We start from the raw sequence: 13980 nt of genomic DNA, 5'->3' as shown, positions 1-13980 counted from the left end.
TCTACCTGCAATTTGGGATCTTTCCAATTTTTTTTTCTTTTTGGGAGGAAATAATGGTTTTGTTTATAAGTTCACTAAAGATTTCACTGTAATTGTAAAAGATATCATAGAAGGTTTTTGGTGAATGCTTTATAAAAGAAGCAAAATGCCAAGCAATCTGGGAAAGAAACAAAAGAGAAGATATTTTATTGTTCCTGCTGTGCAAATTATCATAGCTCAGCAGTCTTCTTGTAATAACAGATCTGTATTAATAAAGATTATACTGAAGCCTAATTGATGTTTTGAACAAAAACATATTAGATATTTATACTAGCAACATGAAAAGAACAGTGAGAAGTTAAATGATGTTGTCAAGGAAACTCTGAAACCCAAACACAGAGCTGTGCATAATATGTATTTTAATACAACTAATTGGTACGCAACATTACACTTGTATAATATTTTCCTGCTACCAAAAATACTATCCCTCCAGACACACTCTGTGAATGATGCTGTGACTGCCTGAACCCAACAATTTTTTGCTGATTCTTATTTCTAATTCAAGAAGAAAGAATAATTCCAAATGCTAAAAAGCATTGTCTCATAATGTACAGTGTCCATGTGGGACACAAATTGTACAACAATTTGATGTAAGAAGCACAGATCATTTCTTCATCACACTAAAATCAGGTATCCAGGAACTAGAATGATAGGTCAGGGGGTCAGGACTTAAATGTTGTGCAACTTCTTTTAGGAAAAATTCTCTTATCTCTATGATAGTATGAAGGAGGGGATGGGCAAGAAAAGGAAGCGAATGGGATGACTACATTTTCTGAGAGGGACAGATAAAGCTGGATAATAACTAGAATAAATTTGATATGCCTTGCAACTGTCTCTCACTGCCAGTGGCTCTTCAGGACATGTATAGACACTTTAAAAAACAATGCTTTGCTAACAGGACCGAACAATTATAAATTAGCACTCACATGAGCCCGAGCAGGACATAATTACAGATGGAAGTGGGTTACAGCCAGAGAAAAAAATGCACTTTAATATAAATAACATAGGAAAATCCCATTACTAGTTTGGAGGCCACTAATAATTCAATGTATTCATGCAAAATGCTCTAACCAGCTTCTAACAAAATAGCAGAGCTAAAGACTCTTGTTTCTTAATTTTAATTTATTAACATACAATTCTATGAGCTTTATTTCATTGATTTTATCAAATTACTCCTTGCTCACGAACAACATAATTCTATGGTTTTAAAAAAATCTCTAAAAAATTCCCTATGCCAAATTTCTCTTTTGTTCCTAAGAAAGTGGAAATCCCATTCTTTTTAGAAAATCAGAAAAAAAGTAGCATTTATTGAATGTGTATGTGCCTAAGACTTTTCCACAAATGTCCTGTGGGGTAGGTACTTTCTCCATTTTACAAATGCTAGAATTTGTGGGTTCTTGGACAGTTAAGCATTAGAAGGGGAATGTGAAATTGGGTTTGCCAGTTCCAAAGTCTAGGCAGAAGCCAATAAACCACATTGCCTCTCCCAGTCTTGCCACTCTGTCTTTCCCAATGGTCCTCATCCCACTTGGGGTGCCTCCTCTTGTCTGCCTGTTGGAATTTTGGGCTCTCCTTCCATGAAGCTTCTGTGGATTCTTTCAGCTTGTCATTAGGCCTTCTACTGTCACAATGGCAAGAGCACTTGATGATAGTGTCTCACACATGGCAGACACTTGATAGCATCATTAAATTTAATTCACATTCCCTAAAATTATTAAAACTCCAGGCACATATCCTTAAAAACTGTTCACTTGAATTTCAACTTATGTAGGAGAATTCTCACCCTCCATCTCACTTATGACACAAACTTTTGCTCTATAAAAAACTTTATAACAATTATTTTAGGCTTATCTACACCAGAGTCCCCAACATAAAAAGAGATCAGAAAGGCTTTTGAGACTTCACTAAATTCAAAGAACTATATTGGAAACTCAATAGCTGTTTTCTTATCAAGGAAATTTAAGCAAAATTGAGTATTGTACTTTTTCTAATCAAACATGAATACAAAGATAGACATAGATATAAATGAAGCATATTAATCTGAAAATCCAAAAATATTTGAGAGCCAACATGACATCACAGATGGAAAAGTTTACCTCTGACCTCACAGGACAGATTGAGGTCAAAACACAGGCATGCTAAAAAAAAAGGTATAAAATTACCTTCAGCCTATGTGCATAAGGGGTATGCAAAACAGAAATGAATTCCACATTTAGACTTGCATCCCATCCCCAAGATGTCTCATTATATACATGCAAATATTCTAAAATCTGAAAAAAAAAATCTGAAATCTCGAACACTTCTGGTTGCAAGCATTTTGGACAAGGGAGACTCGACATGTACTTCCATTTTGGTATGTATGGCATTAACTGGAAACCTTGTCAACTGTTCATTTCCCCATAAAATAATTCTAAATACATTACTCCTACCAACATGAACATCAAACCACAGTATTAGGAAAAAAAAAATGTTGGCACCAGTGTATTTGTACAAATGTCAAGTCTGAGCTCCTTCCCCTGAATTCTGTGGTGGCTGGTCCAGCACATCGGGCCCGCCTCCTACAGAGCACATCTGTGCATGTGTACATAGCCTGCAGTGATACTCCTGAAGGACTGCTAGATCTACTTCCTGTTGACCATTCCAAGCATTAGAAGGCCTCCAATCACTTATTAGCCTCATCAATCACTCCAATCACTAATCAGAAGAAGGCATCAGCCCTGCCCTTCTAAGGAAACTGCTCTTAGATCAACAGCAAACCTGGAATTTGGCCCATAGTCTTCTTTCCTTCTTATTCAAGACACCCAGCAACAAGAAATGGTCTCAGCCATACTGGTCTTTTTTCTTTATTTTTTTATTTAAAAAAAATTTTAATATTTTTATTGCTGTGCTGGGGTACATTCTGGCATTTATAAAAGTTCTTACAATATATCAAATATATCATACTCAGATTCACTGGTCTTTTTTCAAAACTTCCAAAAACACTTGCAGAATTCTCCTTTCAGAGTCATTTTGCGGCAGCTTTCTTTCTGCTCCTCCTTCTTCCTTGGCTCTCCCTTACTATTGAGATATCTCAAATTAGAACTTGACCGTTGCACTTTCCAGAGCTACCTCCTGGTAGTTGTCGTCTGCCACCATAACAATAACAAGCCCAAATACAACAGAATATCCCACACACAACAGTTCCAACTCTTTCAGTGAAAAAAAAAAAAAACCACTGAAAATAACATGCCTTAAGTTCTTAACAGAGAACCCATAAAAGCCTAAACTGAGTTACCCTCCAGCCAGCCACATGGGGAGCTCTTGACTATAAGAAAACAGGTGGCACTTCAGTCAATAATCTGCCTCCAGACAAAGGAGGACCCAGCACCCCTAAAAAGGCAGCCCTGACATCAGACTGCACTACAAGAGAAGGGAGGCAAGCCACTGTCCCCTTGTTGCTCAGCACTGGCCTGAAGCCCCAGAACTCTGTTGGAGTCATGCTAATATGAAAGTTGACGAGCTAGGTATGTTCAGAGAATGATAAAAACATGGGGACGAACAGGCTTTTATTTTTGTTAAAGCAGGCTCCTCAGTGCAGCAAGGAAAAGCTGGGGTATGAAGAAAAAGCTATGGAGAAAGATGTCTGGCATCACCTTAGTAAGACAAACCCAATACACACTCACTGTAGAGTCATATTTCTGTAAAGGTAAAAGCAGGTTTTCTAACGCAGGCTGACAGAACACTGTATGAGCTGCCCATTTAATTTTGAGTGTCATGAATAGAATTTTCATTTACTAAAATCAGTTTTAAATGAATTTCAAATCTTGAAATATGTAGGTTCATTCCTTTTATATATATATTTAAAAAACTACTTTATTTTCCCCTAAATCTGAAGAAACCTCCTGAACCCACCTACAGTCTACATTTGCATATTTCTCCTTTCAATCTGACTAATACATTAAAAGATTTCAAGATACTTGAAGTAGTTTTTCCCTGTGATTTGTGATTTTTAGAATTATTTATTACATTTAGAATATATTTTAATAAGAAACATTCATAATAGAAATAATTGTAAGCATTATCCATTTGTTTATAAGAAGTAGCTTTTGGAATGTATGAGTATCACTGCACACTTAATTTTTCAATGGTGAATCTCCTGTAATTTGTTGAGAAGACACACAGCACTTCGACCTAAAGCTTGGCTGAGAAGTTAAATGTTGATTCATACAGGCTCACAGTGAACTCCAGAATGTTAACTGAGATTATCTACTTTACTTCATAAGCATTAAGTAAAGAGGCAGGTGGAAAGTCAAATCCTGCAAACAGCTAAAAACAGGGTGAGAATGGGAACAGATGGGGTGGATAAACGGAAAAAATATCCTACTGGCCTGAGCACAGTGGTGCATGCCTATAATCACAGCCCTTGGGAGGAGGAAGTTAGTGGGATCCTGACTTTGAGGCCAGCCTGAACTACATAGTGAAATTATTTCAAAACAAAAAATACCCCACAAAATCCTCAACCAAAAGAGAAAGCTCTCACTATGGGGTAGAATATTCGGGTAGACTTAGTACAGGTGACAGTGCTATGTTGGATTGAGGCTGCTCTGGAAGACCTGGTGGGAGTTTCTGGAATTGCTTAACACTCTCCAAACAATCCTTTGCCATTAAGGAAACATTACAATCTCTAACTTCAAGACTATCATTATCTTTCTGCTTTTTTTCATGGCAATGTGCATTTTTTCTTTTTCAATTTAAAAAGATACTGTCCGCATTTTCCTTCTGAAACAACCATGTAAAATTACTTGAAAATCTGATTATTATAAATCATTGGTTCTCCACCAGGAGGTAATGCTATCCCTCAGGGGACATTTGACCATTATCTGGACACATTTCTAACTGCACAGCTAGTGTGGTGTTGGTGCTGCAGGCATCAATGGGCAGAAGACAAAGATGCTACTAAAAATCCTAAGAGGTACAAGACAGCCCTGGTGACAGAGTTGAGTTATCCATCCTTGAATGTCAGGAGAGCACTGCTGAGAAATTTATATATATATATCATAAATGCACAGGTTTACTGAAACACCCCCTACCAGTGAACAGTGGGCTTCATTCCATTCTACATAGTGCCAAGATAAAAGGGTAGCTAATTAAATTCTTAAATATAGTTGTTATTTTCCCCTAGATTAACTTATTAAGACAGAAATTACACATTTTAAGACTTCTGACACAATCATCAAGCCACTTTCCATAACACTTATAACAATTTACACTTCTTCCAGCAGGATATGAGAGGGCTTTTCTTAGTGTCCCTTCCAAAATACTAAGTGTTAATTTCTGCAGTTCTTGAGAAAGTGTTGAAATACATGCACTCTATTCTCTCTGCTTAATAAAAAATAATAAAATATTTGAATTATCAGATTTCTTATTGGGTCGGCTCAAGATTCATAGATGTCCAATTTTTAATTTCTTAAGGGGCATGTTTCCAGAAATTGCTGTCTGAACCAAAGGGAAAGGTATACTAAAGTCAATTCATCACTATGATGTGATACTTTCACCAGAGGTTGTTTGTTAGAATACTCCTGGATCTAGACACAACTATGTGATATCTGCCTTTCTGGTTTGTTCCCATCCTTAATAAAGACATTCCAGACAGAACAAAAGTTATCACTTTTAGTTGGGAATTAATTTGACCTCAATGCATATTTCTTACACAGTGAGGTTAAAGGCCTGGGGATTCATGCCTCTGTTCAAATTATATTTTAGGGAGCCTTTCTCCTGGAACCCAATGACTGCCTTTGGTCTAGGAAATAGTGTTGCTTGGTTGAGCAAGAGACTTCAAAAATAACAACAATCTGACTAGCATAGCAAAGCCAGACCTTAAATTGAGACCAGATGAAGCCTTACAAAACTATTAAATTTAAATGCTTTCACAAGCAAATTACCATTTCAAATAAAAGGTGATGACCTAAATGGTAGATAGTCACTCATCCACCAGGATGAATTTAACAAAGAGACAGTGGAATTCTACTTCCAAGATCACCTTTTTCCAAGAACATGGAAGTCAAACTTTCTATTAATGGTATACAAAACTTCTTTTAATAACTATCAAGGATTATATAATTTTTCAAAGTTTTAAGATGTCTGGATTCTCCCTGTCTATAGATGAAAATCTTGGAACCATTTTCAGCTGGCAAGCAATTTAAGATGGGTACTATTTTCTGATTTGAGTTTCAATATATCTGTGTTCAAGCACTGGCACTTCAGCCCTTTACTACTTCTGAATGTATGCAAAAGTTCCTAAGCCCAAGCCTTAGTGAAATTTATTTTATTTATAAAATAGGAATTTTTTTAAATACCTGTTTTAAAGGGAGTGGCATAAAGACTAAATAAGATGATGTGGCCAAGACAGTTTGTTTACCCAGTACTGAGCTCTCAAAAATGTTCTGTACTGTTTAAAATAACTGACCTATCACTGGAAACTGGAAAAGAGCCCAAGAAAAAAGGGCTCTGCAGCCAGAAAAGTTTAGATCCCATGCTGAGCAGTGAGCTCTGAATCTTGCCAAACTACTTTAATTGTAACTCCAGGTATAGCACCTTTAGAATGGAAATTTTCAATCTATCTCACATTCAAAAAGAAACATTCTCTCTCTTTCTCTCCCCAAATTTATAGGCCTATTTGTCTCCTGGATACCCTTTCAAAATGCTCTGCCAGCTTTCTTCTAAACTCTGCAGGAGCTCCACAAACTAAATATCTTCCATGAATAACAAGCAAGTTCTGGTATAACTCTCCTGTTCTCTCCTGCCTGCCATATTCTATTGCTTTTCACAAAGAAAGAAGTTTTGAGGAATTAATTATCTCTAATCAACCTTTGATCCCTAAACCAGAAGTTATCATTGATTAAGATTCAAGTATTTTTGTAGATTTGACATTATTATAGATTCTTCAAAGCCTACATCAAAATACTAGCAACAAGATCAAAAAAGAGTAAATTTCAAGATCAATGTGCAAATTTAGGGGAACAAAGGAGGAGTCGGTCCTAACCACCCCCCCACTCCCTTTTTTCCCTTTAGCTCTTAATGTAATGCCTAGGTTGAAATGAACTGGAAGCATGCCCAGCTGACAGAATAAAGTTAATGCTTCCCTCTAATCATCACAAGCAAGGAAACCAAATGCTGCCAAAAAGGAGAGCCTGTACATTGCCCACTCTAACCCTGAAAAACAGTATGGTTTGCAAACATGTTTTGAATTTAAAAATTGACACAATTAAATTCCCCCATCTAGAACAGCAGCTTAGCTCCTGAGGTTACTATTTGCAGCTCACTAATGCAATGGGCTTATCAATATGTGGTGCCGAGCAGTAATGATGTAGGCTGAGTATTCCTTATCGAAAATGCTTGGGTCCAACAGTCTTTCAAATTTTAGAAGTTTCTGGATTTTGAAATAATCACATATAGTAATGCTGGGAATGAGATCCAGGTAGGTATAAACAAGCACCTTGTATTTTAAATGTACATACATACATCACACAATATTTTTAGTGTGCCTATGTTTGACTGTGACCCATCACATGAAGTCAGGTGTGGAATTTCCCACTGTGTCATGTCAATGCTCAAGAATATTCAGATTCTGGAGCATTTCACATTTTGGAGAATTTTGACTTTGGGATTTTCACATTAAGGATGTTCAATCTGAAAATAATTATAATAAATGGCTAGCATGTATTAAGCTCTTAGGATATGCTAAACATAGTTCTAAGTTATTTATGTACATTAAGAAATCTAACCCTTGTCCTTACCCTGTGGGGAAAAATTATTATTCTCCCCACAATATGAATGAGGTTATTGGTCCAAAAAGTCAAGTGACTCTTGTGATAGAAGCAGGAAACTTTGACCTCAACATATTTCAGGCTCAGACTATTTTCTTTAAAACTTAAGAACAGTAGTCAGGAAGTATAAATGAATAACTATATATGAAGAGAAATACATCTTTAAAACAAAATGTTAATAATGAGTCCTGTGTACCAATCAACCAAAGCACATAACTCAAAAAACAATTCTAATTTGTACTTTGTCACTGTCATTTTATTTGCATAGTATAAGTCTTCATGAAAAATCTAAATTTAGACATAGGCAAGGAAGTATGGTTATGCAAATAAGTTGAGTAAAAATTATTTTTAAAAACAATAATTTTGAACCTAAGATGCCATGTGGCAAACTTAGCTTCTTCTTTGATGCTTAAAGAAACTCCTGATCTAGTTCATATTCTTGAAGTAGTAATAGAGAATAGTCTTGGATTTTGTATTCAACTGATCTAATATACAGCACATGGATGTACAAAGGCTTTGTATCTTTTTCATTTTATTATTTCTTAACTGGTAACAAAATAATAAGTCTTGATTCTGAATCATATTTAGATCTCAGAATTAAAGGAGTTGTACATGCAAATACCTTTGTATTTAATGTGCCATAGGGCAACATATGAAAAGATGATGCATATGACCAAGTGGGATTTGTCCAAGGGTTGCTAGGTTAGTCTAAAATACAAAAAAATCAATTTGAAAAACAGACAGAAACCACATGATAATTTGATAGACAAAGAAGAAGCACTTCCTAAGACAGCTATTCATAATTAAAAAAAAAAAACACTCAGCAAACCAGGAATAAAAGGAATTTCCTTCCTGAAAACAAGCATCTACAAAAAATCCACAGATGGATACCAAGACCGAAAGATCTCTTGATAAGATCAGGAACAAGTGAGGATGTGCTTTATCCTTTCTGATCAACACTGTACTGGAGGCTCATGGAAATCAGATGAGAAGCATTCTTATTGGAAAAACAGAATCTGCACACTCTACATGAAGATGATGTGATTCTGTATATAGAAAAGTCCTAAGAATTCACATAAGAATTACATGTAATAAGCAAGTTCAACAAGGTCTCAGGTTGCAACAAATATATAAAAATCAGTCGTATTTCTGTACACTGCCAAAGAACAATCCAAAAGAATGAAATTGAGAAAAACAATCCACTTACAATAAATCAAAACAAAATAATTGAGAATATGTTGAACAAAAGAAGAACAACTCTGAAAATTATAAACACTTTAACAAAAAATTTAAGACTTCAATGAAAGGAAAGATATCTCATATTCATGGAACAGAAAACCTAATATTGTGAAGATGACAATAACTCCTCACTTGAAACAATCTAAAGATTCACTACAATCCCCATCAATATCCCAGCTGATATTTTTTGACTGAAATTGACAAGCTTATCCTTAAATTCATATGGAAATACATGGGACTCAGACTAACCATAAAAATGTTGAAATAAAAAGAACAAATTTTGAGGATTCACAGATGCAAAGTACCAATAATCAAAACAGTATGGTACTGTCACAAGGACATATTTATAGCTCAATATGAACAGAACTAGTAGGCTGGAAATAAACTTTTATGTTTATGGTTAACCGATTCTCAACAATAGGGTCCAGGCAGTTCAGTGGGAAACAATAGTCTGTTGACAAATAGTGATATGATAACTGGATATCCATTTGCAAGAAGACAAGAATTGCACTGTTTTCTTATGCCATACACAAACTGACTCAACAGAGCTCATAGGTCTATAAGCAAGATTAGAAATTACAAAAGTCTTAGGAGAAAACATACAAGAAACCTCAGTTATCTTAGATTACACAAAGTGTTCTTAGCTACAACCTCAAATGACCCAAGTACCACAAGTTGACAAAAGAAAAAATAAAAAATTAGACTTTCCCTAAATTTAAACTTTTGTGCTACAAAGGAGTCCATCAAGAAAATCAAAAGACAATCTAAATATTAGAAGGAAAATAGTTTCAAATCAGGTGTCTGACAAGGGATTTTCACCTAGACATACAAAAACTCAACTGACTAATAAAAAGACAACTTAATTAGAAAGAGGGAAAGGGTCTGAATAGACATGTCTCCCCAGAAGAGACTGAGATGAGAGCGGCTGGTTCAGGGTGGTGTGGCCATAAACCACCCAAATGGCCAGGAAGCACATGGGAGGATGCTCAGTGTCATTAGCCTAGCCACTGGCATCCAAACCACAAAGATACAGGACACCAACCCTCATGATGCCCTGATAAAGATGCCATCCATGTTGGCGAGGACATGGAGAAACTGGAATCCTCTTGTATTGCTCTTTGGAATGTATAACGGAATGGAGTTTTGAGAAACAATTTCAGCTTCTCAAAATGCTAAACATGTTACTGAGTGACCCAGCAGTTTCACTCCAATGTATATGTCCAAGAGAACCGAAAACAAACGTCCACACATAAACCTGCACACAGATGTTCACAGAAGCATTATTCAGAATAGTCAAAACCATGGAACACACATCAACAAATGTGAATAAATTAAATGAACAATTACTCAGCTTTAAAAAGGTATGTACTCTTTTGGACTTGATAAAATAAAGACAATAAATTCTTAAAAAAAATAAAAATAAAAAGGTATGACGTTTGGTTACAACACGAATGTACCCTGAAAAAACACACAAGTGAACACAAATTGTGTGGCTGCATTTAAATTAAATGCATAGAACAATCCATACAGACAGTAGATTGATGTTTGCCTACAGCAGATGGCAGGGACCAGAGGGAATGGAGAGTTTTAGGGAGAGGAGACAAAAATACTTTAAAATTGATTACTGTAGTGGTCATGCAACTCTCTGAAGATACAAACAACCACTGAATTGTACACTGCAACTTATACAACATGTGGATTATATCTTGGTAAACCTGCTAAAATTCGAGGGGGCATGTAATATGTAAACATATCTATTGGCACCACAAGATAAAAACAGAATGGCTGCAGAGGCTGGGTGTGGTAGTGCACACCTGCAATCTTAGCACTTGGGAGGCAGAAGCAGGAAGATCACAAGTCTGAGGCCATCCTGGGCTACGAAGTGAGAAAGGCACATGCACACATTCAGAAAAGCTGCCCCTCGATGCACAGCTCACGCCACACTTAAAACAGACATGACAGAGCTGGTGACGTGCTCCGTCTGTCTCTCCCACAAGCATCACTGAACCAAGTTCAAAACATGTTTTACTTGTGTGCAAATGCAAGAATTGTCTTTGTTTATTAGAAATGGTCTGATGCCAGCAAGCTGCTGATTCTGCACAGCTATCTCCACATTTCAAGCTGATCCTGCATCTTATTGTCACTACATTAAAATCAATTTTATGAGCAACTGCATACTGGCATGAGAACAGCCACTATTAAAACACTGTTATAATGCCTCTCATAAACCTATATGAGTCCAAACAGAAGCCTTTACAGTGAACTAAACAAGATTCAGCAATCCTGCATCCATTTGGAAAGAGTAGCTTTGGGCATGAAATATTTATTGATCCCTTGAGATCTAAATTTAATGGGCATCAAAATTTCAAAATAATTGATTATTATTTAGAAATCTTGATAGGAAATCTCATAAAATATTACCTAAAGCTTTCCACTTTAAGATCAAACTAATGTCGTAATCTTTAAAGTCTTTATTTGCATGTTTTCCCCATAAACATAGAGATTCAGGAGAAAATAACTGCAGAAGGGCTATCATCAAAACCACTTAAAGCTTCACAGTTCAAAACGCTGCAGCAGCATTCATCACAGCATAGAGGCTGCTTTGCAATGCCAGGCCTCCTCCCAGCAGCTCACAAAGCCAACTGAGTACAAACACAGGGATTCTCCTGAGCAGGCCCATCAACACCTCCTCTATGACCCTGGGAAGGAAGCCTGCCCCTCAGGAAAGCACGACATTGCAGCAGCTACATTGCAGGAACCTGTGACAGAGGCTAAGCACTCAGTCTTTACTGAACACTCAGTTCTTGCTGAACACCATGGCTGGAGTCCAGTGGAATGGAAGGGGCTATACCTGAGGAGTTCCTGTGTTGGCCAGAGGCCAGATGTACAAGAAAGGAACTCAGGTTACTTAGGAAGCCCTGGGCAACCTTGGCCATAGAGGCTGCACCTGTACCCAGTACAGCACCATCTGCTCTGCCGCCAGGTTTGTGCTAAGAAACAGGAAGATGGCCTGTCACTAGGGTGCTCAGCACTTAGTAGGGGTGCAATTTTGCTGAGTTTATACCTCCTCATAAGCAGTGAACCAGAAAAATTGAATATTTGTGTGCACAAGAGTCGGCAGCACTTTCCTAAGCCAGAGGCTGTTGCTCTGAGGTTTTGGCCAAGTTCCAACTCAGGTAGTTATAATCTGCTTCCTAAATTTTCCCTACTGTTTCAGTTAGCTACAGCCTCATTCATTTTGTTTTCCTGCCTTCTTAGGAAAAGGTGGAGGGAATTCTTGAGCTCCCCAGACTTGCTGATGCAGAAGAAAAGGTGAATATGGCATGCTACAAAAGTAATGGCTGCCCTAGTAATGAATGAGATGAATGAGATGACACCTGCATGTGTAGCAAGCTTCAGAGAATCAAATAAAGTATCAGAGAGCAAGGACAGAGTTAGACAACTGCATCAGAATGCCCTCACAGGATAACACACACACAAGTCTTCTCCCTAACTACAGCAGAGACTGACCTACTGACAAATGCAAAACCTGGCAAAAATAACAACAACAACGAAAAGCTGAGAGGTTTCTTCACACATATAGATTCCTAATACTGCAGACATAACTGTTCTCTCATGATTTAGAGAAGGGTCCGCCAGCAGAGATTAGTGACGTGCATGAACTTGCCAGTTTCTCTCAATGCCAGGCACTCTAAAAATAAAGCAGGCTGCACTGCTCAGATGGCCAAAAGCTTAGTCTGACATTATCAATTTTGGGCAAATATAGAGTGGAAATAAAACATCCTTCTACTGCTTGTGGGTTATATAAACGGGTCCAGACACTTTTCATAGCAATTTGGCATCTAGTAAAACTAAAAATGTGTCTCTCCCACATCCCATCAACTTGGCTTGTAGGAATCTATATCTGTATCCCACCAAGGCTCTCACACTTTCCACCAACACACACACAGGCATGATATTCCCCACAGCAACATTTTCAACACAGAAAGGGGTGGGGGGGGCACTAAATGTTCATAAAAGAATAAACTGTAGTACATTACTGTAGAAGAATATCCTGAGTTGACCTTAAAAATGTAATACTAAGTGGAAGGGAAAAAACAAGAATGCACCTTAACACTCCATACCCACAGGTTCCATATCTGCAGTCAACCAACCATGAAGAGAAAATATTCAAGAAAAATACTGAGTGTGCACTGAATATGTAAATATTTTTTTCCCCTTATTAACTACTAATGTAGCATTTACATTGTGTTAGATATGACCAGTAATCTAGAGACAATTTAATGCACAGGGGACAAGTGCATAGGCTATATGCAAACATGACATCAGTTTTTAGAGCATCCATATTTTAGAGATTTGGGTACTTGTGGGAGGACTTTGAATCTCCCATGGATATCAAATGACAACTGGACAGATAAATTTATACAATTGGGTACATGCATTAGAATTCATGAAAGACAAACCTATGCTTTTTAGATACACAGTGATTATAGGAGTGGCATACACAGAGAGACATTTGCAGTGTTTGGTTGCCCACAGGATATGTCTCTTGGCCAAAATTGAGGTCTGGCTCCCATGACAAAGTGGAAAAGCCACATCCTGCTTCCCTGATCATGACAATTACTAGGAGGGAATGGGCACTTGATCTACCTTGCCCTCCTAACAATCTCACTTTCCAGGTTTACACCTAGGTTTCAGAATGTAAAGATTCAGAGACAGAGAAGAATGTCCAGATGAGGGTCGCCTTCTAGGGTCAGCGAGTAGGCAGGGTGTGGCTTGCTTCTCTGCCATGGCAATGCCTGCAGGGTCTGCACTGCTTCCTTCAGTGTAGGGCCTGCTCACTGCCTGAGTCTACACCGGCAGGGCTCCCAGGGTTTTGACTGGAGCCAGTGCCCTT

General features: G+C 37.4%; 1 protein-coding gene across 14 annotated transcripts in view; it reads right to left on the bottom strand.

Annotated features, from left to right (window-relative positions):
- Positions 1–13980, bottom strand: part of Ptprm (protein tyrosine phosphatase receptor type M) — a 747535-nt gene that overhangs the window by 447630 nt on the left and 285925 nt on the right. The gene's annotated exons all lie outside the window — the stretch shown is intronic.

The sequence above is a fragment of the Castor canadensis genome, chromosome 4 (genome assembly GCF_047511655.1).
Source record: "Castor canadensis chromosome 4, mCasCan1.hap1v2, whole genome shotgun sequence".
NCBI classification, from domain to species: Eukaryota; Metazoa; Chordata; class Mammalia; order Rodentia; family Castoridae; genus Castor; species Castor canadensis.
This window is presented reverse-complemented; position numbering and strand designations above follow the sequence as displayed.